At 40.2% G+C, this 22,593-nt stretch overlaps 1 non-coding gene across 1 annotated transcript; it reads right to left on the bottom strand.

Moving 5' to 3' along the window:
- Positions 1-6,326: 6,326 nt before the first annotated feature.
- Positions 6,327-6,430, bottom strand: LOC112704593 (small nucleolar RNA R71). The gene has a single exon (XR_003155210.1). It is a non-coding gene; the product is annotated as a small nucleolar RNA R71 (small nucleolar RNA).
- Between the last annotated feature and the right edge of the window lie 16,163 nt (positions 6,431-22,593).

Genomic DNA, 22,593 nt, shown 5'->3' with positions numbered 1-22,593 from the left:
CGAGGTTGAGAAGAATTGTGATTTTCAATTTCGTGCACCAGCTTCTGTTGTGAGGTAATTAATTATGGGGGTCATCCATCCCTGATCGCGACCTGTTATGGCTAGGACCTTTTCTTTTTCTGAGATTGATGGATTCTGTCGAATCTCATACTCTCCGAGTTGTCCGAGCTGTTCCCTGGTTTTGTCCAAGTACTTTTTCATAGTGGGATCTTTGGCTTGGTAGTTTCCTGTTATTTGTGAAGTGACTACCTGTGAGTCGCTGAATATGATAAGTTTTTGAGCTCCGACCTCCCTAGCCAGCTTCAAACCAGCTAGTAGTGCCTCATATTCCGCTTGATTGTTTGAGGCAAGGAACCCAAATTTGAGGGATAGTTCGATCTGAGTCCCCTGGTGGCTTTCAATTATTACGCCTGCGCCACTTCCCGTTTTATTTGAGGAGCTGTCCACGTATAGATTCCATTCTACGGGGATTTCCGGTGTGTCCATAAATTCCGCAATGAAGTTGGGTAGATATTGAGATTTAATGGCCGTCCGAGCTTCGTATTGAAGGTCGAATTCGGACAACTCGACTGCCTATTGCAAGATTCTGCCTGCCAAGTCTATTTTCTGTAAGATTCCTTTTATGTGTTGGTTGGTCCGAATTTTAATGGTGTGAGACTGGAAATATGGGCGAAGTCGTCGAGATGTTATTATGAGAGCGTAAGCGAACTTTTCTATTTTCTGGTAGTTCAGCTCGGACCCTTATAACGCTTTGCTGATAAAGTATATGGGTTGTTGCCCATTGTTGTCTTCTCGGACCAGTGCTGAGGCTATTGCCCGATTTCCCACTGCGAGGTACAAGATGAGTGGTTCCCTTCCCGTGGCCGACTTAATATAGGTGGCCGTCCCAGAAATTTTTTGAAGTCTTGGAAGGCTTGCTCGCATTCAGTTGTCTATTCAAACTTCTTTCCCTTCCTTAGAGTGGCGTAGAAGGGGAGAGATCTTATTGCTGATCCAGCTAGGAATCTGGACAAGGCTGCCAACCGCCCGTTGAGTTGTTGTACCTCTTTGATACAAGTCGGGCTTTTCATATCGAGTACGGCCCTGCACTTGTCCGGGTTTGCCTCGATTCCTCTCTGTGTGATCATAAAACCCAAAAATTTACCAGCTTCTACTGCGAAGGTACATTTCTTGGGATTGAGTCGCATGCCGCGTCGTCTTATGGTGTTGAATACTTGTGTCAGGTCGGATAATAACATCTCTTCATTTTGCGTCTTCACTAGCATGTCGTCTACGTAGACCTCCATGATCTTTCCGATATGATCCGAAAAAACTTTGTTCATTAATCTTTGGTAAGTGGCTCCCACATTTTTGAGACCGAAGGGCATAACAATGTAGCAGTAATTTGCCTTTGAGGTTAAGAAAGAGGTTTTTTTTTGTCGGGTGGGTACATTGGGATTTGGTTATATCCCAAGTATGCATCCATAAAGGAGAGGTATTTGTATCTAGAGGAGGCATCTACCAATGCGTCGATGTTTGGGAGCGGATAAGGATCTTTCGGGCAAGCTTTGTTGATATCAATATAGTCGGTGCACATTCTCCATTTCCCATTTGACTTTTTTACTAAAACGACATTAGCAAGCCATAGCGGGTATTTGACTTCTCTTACGAAGCCTGCCTCCAGTAGAGCTTGTACCTATTCTTCCACTGCTTGAGAGCGTTCTAGTCCTAGCTTTCTGCGCCTTTGTTGTACCGGCCGAGATCCTGGGTAGACTGCTAGCTTGTGGCTCATTAGTTTGGGATCTATGCCTGGCATGTCTGCAGCCTTCCACACAAGGAGGTCGGCGTTGTCGCGTAGGAACTGTATGAGTGATTCTTTTATGTCCCCTTTTAGGAGTGTGCCGATATTGTTTGTTTGGTCCGGGGTGTTCCCGATCTATATTTTCTCTATTTCTTTTTCAGGTTGTGGGCGGAGCTCCTCCGGCCTCCGAACTCCACCGAGCTCGATTGTGTGGAATTTTTCTCCTCTGCCTCTGAGTTTTAGACTTTTGTTGTAACAGCGGCACGCCATCTTCTGATCTGCCTTTACTGTGGCTATTCCTTCTGCAGTTGGGAACTTCATGCATAGATGCGGGATCGAGGCTATTGCGCCGAGTTGATTTAATGTTGCCCGACCTATTAGGGCATTGTAGGCTGAGCTTATGTCGACGACGATGTAATCTATTTTGAGTGTTCTTGACTGACTTCCCTTTCCAAAAGTTGTGTGGAGCGAGATTGATGAGCGGATAATTTATACGCTTTTTGGCATTATTTTTAGGTAGTTTTTAGTAGGATCTAGCTACTTTTAGGGATGTTTTCATTAGTTTTTATGCTAAATTCACATTTCTGGAATTTACTATGAGTTTGTGTGTTTTTCTGTGATTTCAGTTATTTTCTGGCTGAAATTGAGGGACCTGAGCAAAACTCTGATAAGAAGGCTGACAAAGGACTGCTGATGCTGTTGGATTCTGACCTTCCTGCACTCGAAATGGATTTTCTGGAGCTATAGAACTCTAAATGGCGCGCTCTCAACAGTGTTGGAAAGTAGACATCCAGAGCTTTCAGAAATATATAATAGTCCATATTTTATTTGAGATTAGACGACGCAAATTGGCGCTCAACGCCAGTTCCATGCTGCATGCTGGAGTCAAACGCCAGAAACACGTCACGAACCAGAGTTGAACGCCAGAAATACGTTACAACTTGGCATTCAACTCCAAAAGAAGCCTCTGCACGTGGAAAGCTCAAGCTCAGCCCAAGCACACACCAAGTGGGCCCCGGAAGTAGATTTCTGCATCAATTACTTACTTTTGTAAACCTTAGTAGCTAGACTAGTATAAATAAGACATTTTATTATTGTATTAGAAATCCTAGATCCTGGATTGTATTTTTTTCCTGTGATCACCTTTTGGTGGCTAGCCATTCGTCCATGCCTGAACCTTCTTCACTTATGTATTTTCAACGGTGGAGTTTCTACACACCATAGATTAAGGGTGTGGAGCTCTGCTGTACCTCGAGTTTTAATGCAATTACTACTATCTTTTATTCAAATTCAATCTTATTTCTGTTCTAATATACTACTCGTACTTCAACCTGATGGATGTGATGATCCGTGACACTCATCATCATCCGTCCCTATGAACGCGTGCCTGACAACCACTTCCATTCTACAAGCGAAAGCTAGAGTGTGTATCTCTTGGATTCCTAATGCACGACGTATGGTTGCCCTCGCCTGACAACCGAGGCTTCCATTTTGTGAGATCAGAGTCTTCGTTGTATAAGCTAGAACTGATGGTGGCATTCATGAGAATCCATAAAGTCTAAACATTGTCTATGGTATTCCGACTAGGATTCTGGGATTGAATGACTGTGACGAGCTTCAAACTCACGATTGTTGGCCGTGATGACAAACGCAAAAGAATCAATGGATTCTATTCCGACATGATCGAGAAGTGACAGATGATTAGCCGTGCCGTGACAGAGCATTTAGACCTTTTTCACTGAGAGGATGGGATGTAGCCATTGACAACGGTGATGCCCTACATACAGCTTGTCATGGAAAGGAGTAAGAAGGATTGGATGAAGGCAGTAGGAAAGCAAAAATTCAGAAGGAGCACAACACCTTCATACGCCTATCTGAAATTCCCATCGATGATCTACATAAGTATTTCTATCTTTATTTTCTGTTTATTTATTATTATTATTCGAAAACTCCATAACCATTTATTATCCGCCTGACTAAGATTTATAAGATGACCATAGCTTGCTTCATAACAACAATCTCCGTGGGATCGACCCTTACTCACGTAAGGTTTATTACTTGGACGACCCAGTGCACTTGCTGGTTAGTTGTGCGAGGTTGTGAAGAAAGTGCTGAGTTATAAACGCGCATACCAAGTTGAGTGCCATTATTAAAGATCACAATTTCGTGCACCAAGTTTTTGGCGCCGTTGCCAGGGATTGTTCGAGTTTGGACAACTGACGGTTCATCTTGTTGCTCAGATTAGGTAATTTTCTTTTTATTTTTATTTTCAAGAATTTTTCAAAAAAAATCTTTCAAAAAATGTTTCATCTGTTTTCGAAAATTATTCTAAATTTTAAAGAATGAATTCAAGTGTTTCATGAAGCATGTTGAAGCCTGGCTGGCTGTAAAGCCATGTTTAATTATTTTGTACTGAGGCTTCCAATCATCAGCATAGAGGCAAGTTAATTGAAATTTCAGCTGTTGCATGCCTGCTTTATATCCTAAAGCTAGCTGGCTATTAAGCCATGTCCAACCCTTGGATTGGAGCATTAGGCTAATATTGAAAGATTCCGAGAATTCTTATTAAAAATTTTGAATTTCTTGTTTTCTTTTTCCCATATGTTTTTCGAAAAAGTAAAAGAAAATACAAAAAAATTATAAAATCGAAAAAATTCAAAAATGTTGTGTTTCTTGTTTGAGTCTTAAGTCAATTTTTAAGTTTGGTGTCAATTGCATACTTTTATTTTTATTTTTCTAAAAGCTTTCGAAAATTCATGCATGTGTTCTTCATGATCTTCAAGTTGTTCTTGGTAAGTCTTCTTGTTTGATCTTGATGTTTTCTTGTTTTGTGTCTTTTGTTGCTTTTCATGTGCATTTTTGCATTCATAGTGTCTAAGCAGTGAGGATTTCTAAGTTTGGTGTCTTGCATGTTTTCTTTGCATCAAAAAATTTTTCAAAAATATGTTCTTGATGTTCATCATGATGTTCAAAGTGTTCTTGGTGTTCATCTTGACATTCATAGTGTTCTTGCATGCATAATTGGTTTTGATCCAAAATCTTCATGTTTTGGGTCATAATTGTGTTTTTCTCTCTCATCATTAAAAATTCAAAAATAAAAAAATATCTTTCCCTTATTTCTCTCAAAATTTCGAAAATTTGAGTTGACTTAGTCAAAAAATTTTAAAACTTAGCTATTTCTCATAAGTCAAGTCAAATTTTCAAATTTAAAAATCTTATCTTTTCAAAACTTTTTCAAAAATCAATCTTTTTCATTTTTCTTACTATTTTTCGAAAATTTTTAATTTGAATTTTAAAATCTTTTTCTTATCTTTATTTCAAAATTTCAAAAACTTAACTAATAAGTAATGTGATTCAAAAATTTGAAGTTGTTACCTTCTTGTTAAGAAAGGTTCAATCTTTAAATTCTAGAATCATATCTTTTAGTTTCTTGTTAGTCAAGTAATTAATTTTAATTTTAAAAATTAAATCTTTTTCAACCATATCTTTTTAATAATATCTTTTTATCATATCTTTTTCAAAATTTTATCTTTTTTCAAAAATTTGATTTCAAAATATCTTCTTATCTTATCTTTTCAAATTTGATTTTCAAATCTTTTTTTAAACTAACCAATTAACTTTTGTTTATTTTTGATCTTTTTCAAAACCACCTAACTAATTTTAGCTCTCTAATTTTCGAAAACTTCTCCCTCTTTTTCAAATTTCTTTTTAATTAATTAATTGTTTTAAATTTTAATTTTAATTTTATTCTCTTTTAATTTTCGAAAATCACTAACTACCTTTTCAAAATTTATTTTCAAAAATTTCTCCCTCTCTCATCTTATTCTATTTATTTATTCATTCACTAACACTTCTTTTCATCTTAAATCTCTGCTCCTATCCTTACCCTTGTGTTTGGATTATTCATTCTTCTTCACTCTTATTCTCTTTCTTCTTCTACTAACATAAAGGAATCTCTATACTGTGACATAGAGGATTCCTCTTCCTTTTCTATTCTCTTCTTTCTCATATGAGCAGGAACAAGGAAAAAGGCATTCTTGTTGAAGCTGATCCTGAACCTGAAAGGACTCTGAAGAGGAAACTAAGAGAAGCTAAATTACAATAATCCAGAGACAACCTTACTGAAATTTTCGAACAAGAAAAGGATATGGCAGCCAAACCCAACAACAATAATACAAGGAGGATGCTTGGTGATTATACTACACCTACTTCCACGTTTGATGGAAGAAGCATTTCAATTCCTACCATTGGAGCAAACAATTTTGAGCTGAAACCTCAACTAGTTGCTCTAATGCAACAAAACTGCAAGTTTCATAGACTTCCATCAGAAGATCCCTACCAGTTTTTAATTGAGTTCTTGCAAATCTGTGAGACTGTTAAGACTAATGGAGTAGAGCCTGAGGTCTATAGGCTCATGCTTTTCCCTTTTGCTGTAAGAGACAGAGCTAGAACATGGTTGGACTCACAACCTAAGGATAGCCTGGACTCTTGGGATAAGCTGGTCACGGCCTTCTTGGTTAAATTCTTTCCTCCTCAAAAGCTGAGCAAGCTTAGAGTGGATATTCAGACCTTCAAGCAAAAAGATGGTGAATCCCTCTATGAAGCTTGAGAAAGATATAAGCAATTGACCAAAAAGTGTCCTTCTGACATGTTTTCAGAGTGGACCATGATAGATATATTCTATTATGGTCTAGCTGAGTTCTCTAAGATGTCACTGGACCATTCTGCAATTGGATCTATTCACATAAAGGAAACGCCTGCAGAAGCTCCGGAACTTATTGGAATGGTTGCAAATAACCAATTCATGTACACTTCTGAGAGGAATTTCGTGAATAATGGGACGCCTCAGAGGAAGGGAGTTCCTGAAATTGATGCTCTGAATGCCATATTGGCTCAGAACAAAATGTTGACTCAGCAAGTCAACATGATTTCTTGAAGTCTGAATAGATGGTAAAATGCATCCAACAACACTAAAGAGGCATCTTCTGAGGAAGACGCTTATGATCCTGAAAACCCTGCAATGGCAGAGGTAAATTACATGGTGGAAGCCTTTGGCAACACCTATAACTCCTCATGGAGAAATCATCCAAATTTCTCATGGAAGGATCAACAAAAGCCTCAACAAGGCTTTAATAATAGTGGAAGAAATAGGTTTAGCAATAGCAAACCTTTTCCATCATCTTCTCAGCAACAGACAGAGATTTCTGAGCAGAGCACCTCTAATTTAGCAAATATAGTCTCTGACCTGTCTAAGGCCACTTTAAGTTTCATAAGTGAAACAAGGTCCTCCATCAGAAATTTGGAGGCACAAGTGGGCTAGCTGAGTAAGAAAGTCACTGAAACTCCTCCTAGCACTCTCCCAAGCAATACTGAAGAGAATCCAAAAAGAGAGTGCATGGCCATTGACATAATCAACATGGCCGAACCTACAGAGGAAGGAGAGGACGTGAATCCCAATGAGGAAGACCTCAGGGGATGTCTCTCAAGCAAGAAGGAGTTCCTTATTGAGGACTTAAAGGAACCTGAGGGTCATATAGAGACCATAGAGATCCCATTAAACCTCTTTCTGCCATTCATGAGCTCTGAAAACTATTCTTCCTCTGAAGAAGATGAAGATGTAGCTGGAGAGCAAGTTGCTCAATATCTAGGAGCTATCATGAAGCTGAATGCCAAGTTGTTTGGTAATGAGACTTGGGAAGGTGAACCTCCCTTGCTCATTGGTGAACTAAATACATGGGTTCAGCAAACTTTACCTCAAAAGAAACAAGATCCTGGTAAATTCTTAATACCCTGTACCATAGGCACCATGACCTTTGAAAAGACTCTGTGTGACCTGGGGTCAAGCATAAATCTTATGCCACTCTCTGTAATGGAGAAGCTGGGGATCATTGAGGTACAGCCTGCCATATTCTCATTACAAATGGTAGATAAGTCAATAAGACAGGCGTATGGATTGGTAGAGGACGTGTTGGTAAAGGTTGAAGGCCTTTACATCCCTGCTGATTTCATAATCTTAGACACTAGGAAGGAGGAGGATGAATGCATCATCCTTGGAAGACCTTTCCTAGCCACAGCAGGAGCTGTGATAGATGTTAACAGAGGAGAATTAGTCCTTCAATTGAATGGGGACTACCTTGTGTTTAAGACCCAAGGGTGTTCTTCTTTAACAATAGAGAGGAAGCATGAAAAGCTTCTCTCAGTACAGAGTCAAACAGAGCCCCCACAATCAAACTCTAAGTTTGGTGTTGGAAGGCCACAGCCAAACTCTATGTTTGGTGTTGAATCCCCATATTCAAACTCTAAGTTTGGTGTTGGAAGTCTACAACATTGACCTGATCACCTTTGAGGCTCCATGAGAGCCCACGGTCAAGCTAGTGACATTAAAGGAGCACTTATTGGGAGGTAACCCAATTTTTTATTTAACTAATTTTATTTTTATTTTATTGTTCTTTTATGTTTTCTTAGGTTCATGATCATGTGGAGTCACAAAAAAAATACGAAAATTAAAAACAAAATAAAAAATAGCAGAAGAAACAGCACACCTTGGAGGAAGGACTTATTGGCATTTGAATGCTAGTAAGGAGCATCTGGCTGGCGTTCAACGCCAGAACAGATCATGGATCTGGCGTTGAACGCCATAAACATGCAGCAATCTGGCGTTTAAACGCCAGGATTGCACACTGAAGAAAGCTGGCGTTCAACGCCAGAAACATGCTGCAGACTGGCATTGAATGCCCAAAACAAGCATAGAGCTGGCGTTTAACGCCAGAAACAAGCATCAATCTAGCTTTAAACGCCAGGATTGCATGCATAGGGCATTTTTGCACGCCTCATTGGTGTAGGGATGTAAATCCTTGACACTTCAAGATCTGTGGACCCCACAGGATCCCTACCTACCTCAACCAACCTTCCCCCTCTCTCTCACACCTCAATTACTCTCCCCCATCACCTATTCACCACTCACATCCATCATCTCTTTCCCCACCCAATCCCACCCATATCTTCTTTTTCTTCCATCCTTTCTTCATTTGCTCGAGGGCGAGCAACATTCTAAGTTTGGTGTGGTAAAAGCATAGCTTTTTGTTTTTCTATAACCATTGATGGCACCTAAGGCCAGAGAAACCTCAAAAAAAAAGAGAAAAGGGAAGACAAAAGCTTCCACCTCTGAGTCATGGGAGATAGAGAGATTCATCTCAAGGGTCCATAGCTCAGTAGTAGAGCATTTGACTGCAAATCAAGAGATCCCTGAGACACCTCAGGGGATACATTTTACTCCACACAATTATTGGAAGCAACTAAGGATAGGAGCACCAAAATCACTAGGGATCAAGCAACAAAGGCAAGGAAGAGACATAAAGAAGCTCAAAAAGCACCATTGGTCCTTCGAAAAAGCGCCACCCTCACTAAGGTGGATTCATTCCTTGTTCTTATTTCTCTGTTTTTCGATTTTTTATGCTATATGTTTATCTATGTTTTGTGTCTTTACTACATGATCATTAGTATTTAGTAACTATGTCTTAAGGATATGAATAATTCCATGAATCCTTCACCTCTCTTAAATGAAAAATGTTTTTATACAAAAGAACAAGAAGTACATGAGTTTCGAATTTATCTTTGAATTTAGTTTAATTATATAGATGTGGTGACAATACTTTTTGTTTTCTGAATGAATGCTTGAACAGTGCATATTTTTGATCTTGTTGTTTATGAATGTTAAAATTTTTGGCTCTTGAAAGAATGATGAACAAAGAGAAATGTTATTGATAATCTAAAAAATCATGAAATTAATTCTTGAAGCAAGAAAAAGCAGTGAATAGCAAAAGCTTGCGAAAAAAAAGTGGCGAAAAAATAATAATAGAAAGAAAAAAAACAAGCAGAAAAAGCCAATAACCCTTAAAACCAAAAGGCAAGGGTAAAAAGGATCCAAGGCTTTGAGCATCAATGGATAGGAGGGCCCAAGGAAATAAAATCCAGGCCTAAGCGGCTAAATCAAGCTGTCCCTGACCATGTGCTTGTGGCATGCAGGTCCAAGTGAAAAGTTTGAGACTGAGTGGTTAAAGTCATGATCCAAAGCAAAAAGAGTGTGCTTAAGAGCTCTGGACACCTCTAACTGGGACTTTAGCAAAGTTGAGTCACAATCTGAAAAGGTTCACCCAGTCACGTGTCTGTGGCATTTATGTATCCGGTGGTAATACTGGAAAACAAAGTGCGTAGGGCCACGGCCAAGACTCATAAAAGTAGCTGTGTTCAAGAATCAACAAACTTAACTAGGAGAATCAATAACACTATCTGAAATTCTAAGTTCCTATAGATGCCAATCATTCTAAACTTCAAGGGAAAAGTGAGATGCCAAAACTATTCAGAAACAAAAAGCTGCAAGTCCCGCTCATGTAATTAGAAATAATATTCATTGATATTCTGAAACATTATAGTATATTCTCTTCTTTTTATCCTAATTGATTTTCAGTTGCTTGGGGACAAGCAACAATTTAAGTTTGGTGTTGTGATGAGCGGATAATTTATACGCTTTTTGGCATTGTTTTTAGGTAGTTTTTAGTAGGATCTAGCTACTTTTAGGGATGTTTTCATTAGTTTTTATGCTAAATTCACATTTCTAGACTTTACTATGAGTTTGTGTGTTTTTCTATGATTTCTGGTATTTTCTGGCTGAAATTGAGGGACCTGAGCAAAACTCTGATAAGAAGGCTGACAAAGGACTGCTGATGCTGTTGGATTCTGATCTCCCTGCACTCGAAAAAGATTTTCTGGAGCTACAGAACTCCAAATGGCGCGCTCTTAACGACGTTGGAAAGTAGACATCCAGAGATTTCCAGAAATATATAATAGTCCATACTTTATTTGAGATTAGACGACACAAACTGGCGCTCAACGCCAGTTCCATGCTGCATTCTAGAGTCAAACGCCAGAAACACGTCACGAACCAGAGTTGAACGCCAGAAACACGTTTCAACTTGGCGTTCAACTCCAAAAGAAGCCTCTGCACGTGGAAAGCTCAAGCTCAGCCCAAGCACACACCAAGTGGGCCCCTGATGAGCGGATAATTTGTACGCTTTTTGGCATTGTTTTTAGTATGTTTTTGGTATGATCTAGTTAGTTTTTAGTATATTTTTATTAGTTTTTAGTTAAAATTCACTTTTCTGGACTTTACTATGAGTTTGTGTGTTTTTCTGTGATTTCAGGTATTTTCTGGCTGAAATTGAGGGACCTGAGCAAAAATCTGATTCAGAGACTAAAAAGGACTGCAGATGCTGTTGGATTCTGACCTCCCTGCACTCGAAGCGGATTTTCTGGAGCTACAGAAGCCCAATTGGCGCGCTCTGAACGGCGTTGGAAAGTAGACATCCTGGGATTTCCAGAAATATATGATAGTCCATACTTTGCTCAAGATTTGATGGCCCAAACCGGCGTTCAAAGTCACCCTCAGAATTCCCAGCGTTAAACGCCGGAACTGGCACCAAAGTGGGAGTTAAACGCCCAAACTGGCATAAAAGCTGGCGTTTAACTCCAAGAAGAGTCTCTACACGAAAATGCTTCAATGCTCAGCCCAAGCACACACCAAGTAGACCCGGAAGTGGATTTTTATGTCATTTACTCATATCTGTAAACCCTAGGCTACTAGTTTTCTATAAGTAGGACCTTTTACTATTGTAATCTTAAATCTTGGTTCTTCTGGTTCCCTCTCTGGGATCGAAGCCAATGATCACTCTTGTTCTTATGTATTTTCAACGGTGGAGTTTCTACACACCATAGATTAAGGTGTGGAGCTCTGCTGTACCTCGAGTATTAATGCAATTACTATTGTTCTTCTATTCAATTCCGCTTGTTCTTGTTCTAAGATACCACTTGTTCTTCAACTTGATGAATGTGATGATCCGTGACACTCATCATCATTCTCACCTATGAACGTGTGCCTGACAACCACCTCCGTTCTACCTTAGATTGGGTGGATATCTCTTGGATTCCTGATACACAATGCATGGTTGATCTCCTGACAACCGAGCGCTCGCCTGACAACCGAGCCAGCCATTCCGTGAGATCAGAGTCTTCGTGGTATAGGCAAGAACTGCTGGCGGCATTCAAGAGAATCCGGAAGGTCTAACCTTGTCTGTGGTATTCTGAGTAGGATTCAATGATTGAATGACTGTGACGTGCTTCAAACTCCTGAAGGCGGGGCGTTAGTGACAGACGCAAAAGAATCACTGGATTCTATTCCGGCCTGATTGAGAACCGACAGATGGATAGCCGTGCCGTGACAGGGTGCGTTGAACATTTCCACTGAGAGGATGGGAGGTAGCCACTGACAACGGTGAAACCCTTGCATAAGCTTGCCATGGAAAGGAGTAAGAAGGATTGGATGAAGACAGTAGGAAAGCAGAGAGACGGAAGGGACAAGCATCTTCATACGCTTATCTGAAATTCCCACCAATGAATTACATAAGTATCTCTATCTTTATCCTTATTTTTTATTCGTATATCACCCATATCCATTTGAGTTTGCCTGACTAAGATTTACAAGGTGACCATAGCTTGCTTCATACCAACAATCTCTGTGGGATCGACCCTTACTCGCGTAAGGTTTATTACTTGGACGACCCAGTACACTTGCTGGTTAGTTGTGTGAAGTTGTGTTTATGCCATGGTATTGAACACCAAGTTTTTTGATTCATCACCGGGGATTATTTGTGTTGTGAAAAGTATTGATCACAATTTCGCATACCAAGTTTTTGGCGCCGTTGCCGGGGATTGTTCGAGTATGGACAACTGACGGTTCATCTTGTTGCTTAGATTAGGTATTTTTTCTTCAGAGTTCTTAAGAATGAATTCTAGAGTTTCATGATGATCTGTTGAAATCTGGCTGGCTGTGAAGCCATGTCTAATTTCATTGGACCGAGGTTTCAACTTATCATCACAAGAGCTTGTTGATTTCTATCAATCTTGCTATTGGAACAGTGATCTGCTAAGGCTTGGCTGGCCTTTGGCCATGTCTAGTGTTTTGGACCGAAGCTTTCTTTGAAAGCTTGGCTGGCTGTGAAGCCATGTCTAATTCCTGGACCGGAGTCTTAGACTAAACATTGCATGATTCCTGGAATTCTCATTAAGAATTTTGATACCTTCATTTTCTTTTTCCACTTAATTTTCGAAAAAGCACAAAAAAATTTAGAAAATCATAAAATCCAAAAATTTCTTGTTTAAGTCTAGAGTCTCATTTTAAGTCTGGTGTCAATTGCATGTTTCTGTTCTTCTTGCACTCATGCATGTGTCTTCATTAATCTTCAAGTTGTTCTTGATGATTTCTTACTCTGATCTTTGAATTCTCTTGACTTGAGTGTTTATGTGTCTCATATGCATTCTCAGTAGTGTCAGTAGTATACAAACTGCTAAGTTTGGTGTCTTGCATGCATTGTTATTTGATTTTAGTTGCATTTTTATTATTAAAAATCCAAAAATATTTTTAATTTGTGTCTTTTCAAGTCAATAATACAGAGAATTGAAGATTCAGAACATACAGCAGAGGAATTATACAGACAAAGCTGGGCGTTCAAAACGCCCAGTGAAAAAGGACAGACTGGCGTTCAAACGCCAGCCAGGGTGCCTGGTTGGGCGTTTAACGCCCAAAAGGGTAGAGTTTTGGGGTTAAACGCCAGAATGTGCACCATTCTGGGCATTTAACGCCAGGATGGCACATGAGGGAAGATTTTGTTTTCAATGCAAATTTTTTTCAAGTTTTCAAAATCTTTTCAAAATCAAATCTTTTTCAAATCATATCTTTTCAATCAAATCTTTTTCAAATTCAATTTCTTTCTATTTTCAAAGATACTTGCTATCAATTAATAATTTGATTCAACATTTCAAGTATGTTGCCTTTTCTGTTGAGAAAGGTTTAATGTTTGAATCATATCTTTTCTTGATAGCCAAGTCATTAATTTTCAAAATCAAATTTTTTTTAAAAAAATGTTTTTCAAATCATATCTTCTCAATCACATTTTTTTAAAACCAATCATATCTTCTTAACCACATCTTTTTCAAAATAACTTTCAATCAAATCTTTTTGATTTCTAATTTCAAATTCTTTTTCAAAAATCACTTGATTTCTTTCCCACTTTTATTTTCGAAAATCAATTAGTGTTTTTCAATTTATGGACTAACTTCCCCTCTTCTCACATCCTTCTATTTATGGACTAACACTATTCCTTAATGCAAAATTCGAACTCCATCTTCTTTGATAAGTTCGAATTTTCTACTTCTGCCTTCTATTTTTCTTTTCCTCTGACACCTCAAGGAATCTCTATACTGTGACATAGAGGATTCCACATTTTCTTGTTCTCTTCTATTTCTTATGAGCAGGAGCAAGGACAAAAGCATTCTTGTTGAGGCTGATCCTGAACTTGAAAGGACCTTGAAGCAAAAGCTAAGAGAAGACAAGGCACAACTCTCTGTAGAGGACCTAACAGAAATCTTCAAAGAAGAAGAACCCATGGTAGCCGAAAACAACAACAATGCCAATAATGCAAGGAAGGTGCTGGGTGACTTTACTGCACCTACTCCCGGCTTCTATGGGAGAAGCATCTCTATCCCTGCCATTAGAGCAAACAACTTTGAGCTTAAGCCTCAATTAGTTTCTCTAATGCAACAGAATTGCAAGTTCCATGGACTTCCATTGGAAGATCCTCATCATTTTTTAGCTGAGTTCTTGCAAATCTGTGACACTATCAAGACTAATGGGGTTGACCCTGAGGTCTACAGACTTATGCTATTCCCTTTTGCTGTAAGAGACAGAGCTAGAATATGGTTGGACTCACAACCTAAAGAAAGCCTGAACTCTTGGGAAAAGCTAGTCAATGCCTTATTGGCAAAGTTCTTTCCACCTCAAAAATTGAGTAAGCTTAGAGTGGAAGTCCAAACCTTCAGACAGAAGGAAGGAGAGTCCCTCTATGAAGCTTGGGAAAGATACAAACAATTAATCAGAAAGTGTCCCACTGATATGATTTCTGAATGGAGCATCATTGGAACTTTCTATGATGGTCTCTCTGAACTATCCAAGATGTCTTTGGATAGCTCTGCTGGAGGATCTCTTCATCTGAAGAAGACGCCTACAGAAGCTCAAGAGCTGATTGAAATGGTTGCAAATAACCAATTCATGTACACTTCTAAAAGGAATCCTGTGAACAATGGGACCAATCAGAAGAAAGGAGTTCTTGAGATTGACACTCTGAATGCCATACTGGCTCAGAATAAAATATTGACTCAACAAGTCAATATGATTTCTCAAAGTCTGTCTGGAATGCAAAATGCACCAAGCAGTACTAAGGAAGCTTCATCTGAAGAAGAAGCTTATGATCCTGAGAATCCCTCAATGGAAGAGGAGAATTACATGGGAGAACCCTATGGAAACACCTATAATCCTTCATAGAGAAATCATCCAAATCTCTCATGGAAGGATCAACAGAGACCTCAACAAGGTTTCAACAACAATAATGGTGGAAGAAACAGGTTTAGCAATAGCAAGCCTTTTCCATCATCTTCTCAGCAACAGACAGAGAGTTCTAAGCAGAATACCTCTGACTTAGCAACCATGGTCTCTGATCTAATCAAAACCACTCAAAGTTTCATGACTGAAACAAGGTCCTCCATTAGAAATTTGGAGGCACAAGTGGGTCAGCTGAGCAAGAAAATTACTGAACTCCCTCCTTGTACTCTTCCAAGCAATACAGAAGAAAATCCAAAAGGAGAGTGCAAAGCCATCAACATGGCCAAATTTGGAGAGGAGGAAGAGGCAGTGAACGCCACTGAGGAAGACCTCAATGGACATCCACTGGCCTCCAATGAGTTCCCAAGTGAGGAACCATGGGAATCTGAGGCTCAAAATGAGACCATAGAGATTCCATTGGACTTACTTCTGCCATTCATGAGCTCTGATGAGTATTCTTCCTCTGAAGAGGATGAGTATGTCACTGAAGAGCAAGTTGCTAAATACCTTGGACCAATCATGAAGCTAAATGACAAGTTATTTGGAAATGAGACTTGGGAGGATGAACCCCCTTTGCTCACCAAAGAACTGGATGACTTGTCTAGGCAGAAACTGCCTCAAAAGAGACAGGATCCTGGGAAGTTTTCAATACCTTGTACCATAGGCACCATGACCTTTAAGAAGGCCTTGTGTGACTTAGGGTCAAGTGTAAACCTCATGCCTCTCTCTGTAATGGAGAAGCTAGGGATCTTTGAGGTGCAAGCTGCAAAAATCTCACTAGAGATGGCAGACAACTCAAGAAAACAAGCTTATGGACTTGTAGAGGATGTTCTGATAAAAGTTGAAGACCATTACATCCCTGCTGATTTTATAGTCCTAGAGACTGGGAAGTGCATGGATGAATCCATCATCCTTGGCAGACCCTTCCTAGCCACAGCAAGGGCTGTGATTGATGTGGACAGAGGAGAATTGATCATTCAAGTGAATGAAGAATCCTTGGTGTTTAAGGCTCAAGGATATCCCTCTGTCACCATGGAGAGGAAGCATGAAGAGCTTCTCTCAAAACAGAGTCAAATAGAGCCCCCACAGTCAAACTCTAAGTTTGGTGTTGGGAGGCCACAACCAACTTCTAAGTTTGGTGTTGAACCCCCACATTCAAACTCTAAGTTTGGTGTTGGGAGGTTCCAACATTTCTCTGAGTACTTCTGAGGCTCCATGAGAGCCCTCTGTCAAGCTACTGACATTAAAGAAGCGCTTGTTGGGAGGCAACCCAATGTTATATTTTATCTATTTTCCTTTGTTATTTTATGTTCTTTTGTAGGTTGATGATCATGAGAAGTCACAAAATCAATTGAAAAAGAAAAAACAGAATGAAAAACAGAAAGAAAAACAGCACACCCTGGAGGAGAGCGTGCTGGCGTTTAAACGCCAGTGAGGCTAGCTGTTGGGCGTTTAACGCCCAGTCTGGCACCATTCTGGGCGTTTAACGCCAGAAAGGGGCACCAGACTAGCGTTAAACGCCAGAAAAGGGCAAGCATTCGGCGTTAAATGCCAGAAATGGGCACCAGCCCGGCGTTTAACGCCAGAATTGGCTCAAAACGCATTATTGCTTGCCACTTGGTGCAGGGATGACTTTTCCTTGACACCTCAGGATCTGTGGACCCCACAGGATCCCCACCTACCCCACCACTCTATCTCTTCTTCACCCATTCACCAATCACCTCAACACCTCTTCTCCAAAAACCCTTCACCTATCAAATCCCATCTTTCTCTTCACCACTCACATCCATCCTTCATAAAACCCCACCTACCTCACCCTTCAAATTCAAACCACTTTCCCTCCCAAACCCACCCATACATGACCGAACCATGAGCCCCCCACTCCTATATAAACCCATCTTCACTCCTTCATTTTCACACAACCAAACCACCACTTCTCCCCCTTTTTGGCCGAACACAAAGCCATTCCCTTCTTCTTCATTTCTTCTTCTTCTCCTCTCTTCTTTCTTCTTTTGCTCGAGGACGAGCAAACCTTTTAAGTTTGGTGTGGTAAAAGCATTGCTTTTTGTTTTTCCATAACCATTTATGTCATCCAAGGCCGGAGAAACCTCTAGAAAGAGGAAAGGGAAGGCAAAAGCTTCCACCTCCGAGTCATGGGAGATGGAAAGATTCGTCTCAAGGGTGCATCAAGACCACTTCTATGAAGTTGTGGCCTTGAAGAAGGTGATCCCCGAGGTCCCTTTTTCACTCAAAAAGAGTGAATATCCGGAGATCCGACATGAGATCCGAAGAAGAGGTTGGGAAGCTCTTACCAACCCCATTCAACAAGTCGGAATCTTAATGGTTCAAGAGTTCTATGCCAATGCATGGATCACCAAGAACCATGACCAAAGTGTGAACCCGGATCCAAAGAATTGGCTTACTATGGTTCGGGGGAAATACTTGGATTTTAGTCCGGAAAATGTAAGGGTGGCATTCAACTTGCCCATGATGCAAGGAGATGAACATCCTTACACTAGAAGGGTCAACTTTGATCAAAGGTTGGACCAAGTCCTCACAGTCATATGTGAAGAGGGCGCCCAATGGAAGAGAGATTCAAGAGGGAAGCCGGTTCAACTGAGAAGGCATGACCTCAAACCCGTGGGTAGAGGATGGTTGGAGTTTATCCAACGCTCAATCATTCCCACTAGCAACCGGTTCGAAGTTACTATAGACTGGGCTATCATGATTCATAGCATCATGATTGGAGAAGAAATAGAAGTTCATGAGGTGATATCCCAAGAACTTTATAAGGTGGCGGACAAGTCCTCTACCTTGGCAAGGTTAGCCTTTCCTCATCTCATTTGTCACCTCTGTTATTCAGTTGGAGTTGACATAGAGGGAGACATCCCCATTGATGAGGACAAGCCCATCACTAAGAAGAGGATGGAGCAAACAAGAGACCCCTCTCATCATCAAATCCCTGAGATGCCTCAAGGGATGCACTTTCCTCCACAAAACTATTGGGAGCAACTAAACACCTCCCTAGGAGAATTGAGTTCCAACATGGGACAACTAAGGGTGGAGCACCAAGAACACTCTGTTCTCCTCCATGAAATTAGATAAGATCAAAGAATCATGAGAGAGGAGCAACAAAGACAAGGAAGAGACATTGAGGAGCTCAAGCACTCCATAGGATCTTCAAGAGGAAGAACAAGCCGCCATCACTAAGGTGGACCCGTTCTTTAATTTCCTTGTTCTTTATTTTTCTGTTTTTCGAAATTTTATGCTTATGTTTATCTATGTTTGTGTCTTGTGATCATTAGTGTCTTAGTGTCTATGCCTTAAAGTTATGAATGTCCTATGAATCCATCACCTTTCTTAAATGAAAACTGTTTTTATTACAAAAGAACAAGAAGTACAGGATTTCGAATTCATCTTTAAAACTAGCTTAATTAAGTTTGATGTGGTGACAATACTTTTTGTTTTCTGAATGTATGCTTGAACAGTGCATATGTCTTTTGAATTTGTTGTTCATGAATGTTAAAATTGTTGGCTCTTGAAAGAATGATGAAAAAGGAGACATGTTACTGAGGATCTGAAAAATCATAAAAATGATTCTTGAAGCAAGAAAAAGCAGTGAATTCAAAAAAAAACGAAAAAAAAGAGGGGAGAAAAAGAAAAAGAAAGAAAAAGAAAGAAATAAAGTTGTGATCCAAGGAAAAAAGAGTGTGCTTAAGAACCCTGGACACCTCTAATTGGGGACTCTAGCAAAGCTGAGTCACAATCTGAAAAGGTTCACCCAGTTATGTGTCTGTGGCATGTATGTATCGGTGGTAATACTGGAAGACAGAGTGCTTTGGGCCACGGCCAAGACTCATAAAGTAGCTGTGTTCAAGAATCATCATACTTAACTAAGAGAATCAATAACACTATCTGGACTTTGAGTTCCTAGAGAAGCCAATCATTCTGAATTTCAAAGGATAAAAGTGAGATGCCAAAACTATTCAAAGGCAAAAAGCTACTAGTCCCGCTCATCTAATTGGAGCTAAGTTTCATTGATAATTTGGAGTCTATATTATATTCTATTCTTTTTATCTTATTTGATTTTCAGTTGCTTGGGGACAAGCAACAATTTAAGTTTGGTGTTGTGATGAGCGGAAAATTTGTACGCTTTTTGGCATTGTTTTTAGTATGTTTTTGGTATGATCTAGTTAGTTTTTAGTATATTTTTATTAGTTTTTAGTTAAAATTCACTTTTCTGGACTTTACTATGAGTTTGTGTGTTTTTCTGTGATTTCAGGTATTTTCTGGCTGAAATTGAGGGACCTGAGCAAAAATCTGATTCAGAGACTAAAAAGGACTGCAGATGCTGTTGGATTCTGACCTCCCTATACTCGAAGCGGATTTTCTGGAGCTACAGAAGCCCAATTGGCGCGCTCTCAACGGCGTTGGAAAGTAGACATCCTGGGATTTCCAGCAATATATGATAGTCCATACTTTGCCCAAGATTTGATGGCCCAAACCGGCGTTCAAAGTCACCCTCAGAATTCCCAGCGTTAAACGCCGGAACTGGCACCAAAGTGGGAGTTAAACGCCCAAACTGGCATAAAAGCTGGCGTTTAACTCCAAGAAGAGTCTCTACACGAAAATGCTACAATGCTCAGCCCAAGCACACACCAAGTGGACCCGGAAATGGATTTTTATGTCATTTACTCATATCTGTAAACCCTAGGCTACTAGTTTTCTATAAGTAGGACCTTTTACTATTGTAATCTTAAATCTTGGTTCTTCTGGTTCCCTCTCTGGGATCGAAGCCAATGATCACTCTTGTTCTTATGTATTTTCAACGGTGGAGTTTCTACACACCATAGATTAAGGTGTGGAGCTCTGCTGTACCTCGAGTATTAATGCAATTACTATTGTTCTTCTATTCAATTCCGCTTGTTCTTGTTCTAAGATACCACTTGTTCTTCAACTTGATGAATGTGATGATCCGTGACACTCATCATCATTCTCATCTATGAACGTGTGCCTGACAACCACCTCCGTTCTACCTTAGATTGGGTGGATATCTCTTGGATTCCTGATACACGATGCATGGTTGATCGCCTGACAACCGAGCGCTCGCCTGACAACCGAGCCAGCCATTCCGTGAGATCAGAGTCTTCGTGGTATAGGCAAGAACTGCTGGCGGCATTCGAGAGAATCCGGAAGGTCTAACCTTGTCTGTGGTATTTTGAGTAGGATTCAATGATTGAATGACTGTGACGTGCTTCAAACTCCTGAAGGCGGGGCGTTAGTGACAGACGCAAAAGAATCACTGGATTCTATTCCGGCCTGATTGAGAACCGACAGATGGATAGCCATGCCGTGACAGGGTGCGTTGAACATTTCCACTGAGAGGATGGGAGGTAGCCACTGACAACAGTGAAACCCTTGCATAAGCTTGCCATGGAAAGGAGTAAGAAGGATTGGATGAAGACAGTAGGAAAGCAGAGAGACGGAAGGGACAAGCATCTTCATACGCTTATCTGAAATTCCCACCAATGAATTACATAAGTATCTCTATCTTTATCCTTATGTTTTATTCGTATATCACCCATATCCATTTGAGTTTGCCTGACTAAGATTTACAAGGTGACCATAGCTTGCTTCATACCAACAATCTCTGTGGGATCGACCCTTACTCGCGTAAGGTTTATTACTTGGACGACCCAGTACACTTGCTGGTTAGTTGTGTGAAGTTGTGTTTATGCCATGGTATTGAACACCAAGTTTTTGGATTCATCACCGGGGATTATTTGTGTTGTGAAAAGTATTGATCACAATTTCGCATACCAGCCCCAAAAGTGGATTTCTGCATCAATTACTTACTTTTGTAAACCCTAGTAGCTAGACTAGTATAAATAAGACATTTTATTATTGTTTTAGAAATCCTGGATCCTGGATTGTATTTTTTTCCTGTGATCACGTTTTGGGGGCTAACCATTCGTCCATGCCTGAACCTTCATCACTTATGTATTTTCAAAGGTGGAGTTTCTACACACCATAGATTAAGGGTGTGGAGCTCTGCTCTACCTCGAGTTTTAATGCAATTACTACTATCTTTTATTCAAATTCAATCTTATTTCTGTTCTAAGATACTACTTGTACTTCAACCTGATGGATGTAATGATCCGTGACACTCATCATCATCCGTCCCTATGAACGCGTGCCTGACAACCACTTCCGTTCTACAAGCGAAAGTTAGAGTGTGTATCTCTTGGATTCCTGATGCACGATGCATGGTTGCCCTCGCCTGACAACCGAGGCTTCCATTCCGTGAGATCAGAGTCTTCGTGGTATAAGCTAGAATTGATGGCGACATTCACGAGAATCCGAAAAGTCTAAACCTTGTCTGTGGTATTCCGAGTAGGATTCCGGGATTGAATGACTGTGACGAACTTCAAACTCGCGATTGTTGGGCGTGATGACAAAAGCAAAAGAATCAAGGGATTCTATTCCGACATGATCGAGAACCGACAGATGATTAGCCGTGCCGTGACAGAGCATTGGGATGAAGGAGTAAGAAGGATTGGATGAAGGCAGTAGGAAAGCAGAGATTCAGAAGGAGCACAGCATCTTCATACGCCTATCTAAAATTCCCATTGATGATTTACATAAGTATTTCTATCTTTATTTTCTGTTTAGTTATTATTATTATTATTATTCGAAAACTCCATAACCATTTATTATGTGCCTGACTGAGATTTACAAGATGACCATAGCTTGCTTCATACCAACAATCTCCGTGGGATCGACCCTTACTCACGTAAGGTTTATTACTTGGACGACCTAGTGCACTTGCTGGTTAGTTGTGCGAGGTTGTGAAGAAAGTGCTGAGTTATAAACGCGCATACCAAGTTAAATGCCATTATTAGAGATCACAATTTCGTGAACCAGAGATGTATCCCATTGGTTGAACCGGGGTGTCTTCTAACCCGAACAGGCTATCCAGATATGCTCTGAGTTCTTTTTCTTCCAAGCTGAGTTTGTCGAAAGCCGTTTTGAATAACATATCGGCAGAGCTCCCCTGGTTTATCAACGTGTGGTGAAGATTTGCGTTTGCCAGCATAATAGTGATGACCATGGGATCGTCATGCCCTGACGCGACGCCAGATGCGTCTTCTTTGGTAAAAGTGATCGCCGGGATGTTGGGTGCTTCTTCTTTTTCTGCGACGTGGTATACGTCTTTGAGATATCTTTTGTGGGATGATTTGGAGATTCCTCCCCCGGCGAATCCGCCGTGTATCATGTGGATATGTCTTTCTGGCGTCCGGGATGATCGCGCGGTTGGTCCGAC

Source organism: Arachis hypogaea, chromosome 7, assembly GCF_003086295.3.
Source record: "Arachis hypogaea cultivar Tifrunner chromosome 7, arahy.Tifrunner.gnm2.J5K5, whole genome shotgun sequence".
In the NCBI taxonomy this organism is placed as follows: Eukaryota; Viridiplantae; Streptophyta; class Magnoliopsida; order Fabales; family Fabaceae; genus Arachis; species Arachis hypogaea.
Note: the sequence above shows the minus strand (reverse complement) of the source record. Positions and strands in the feature narration are given on the sequence as shown.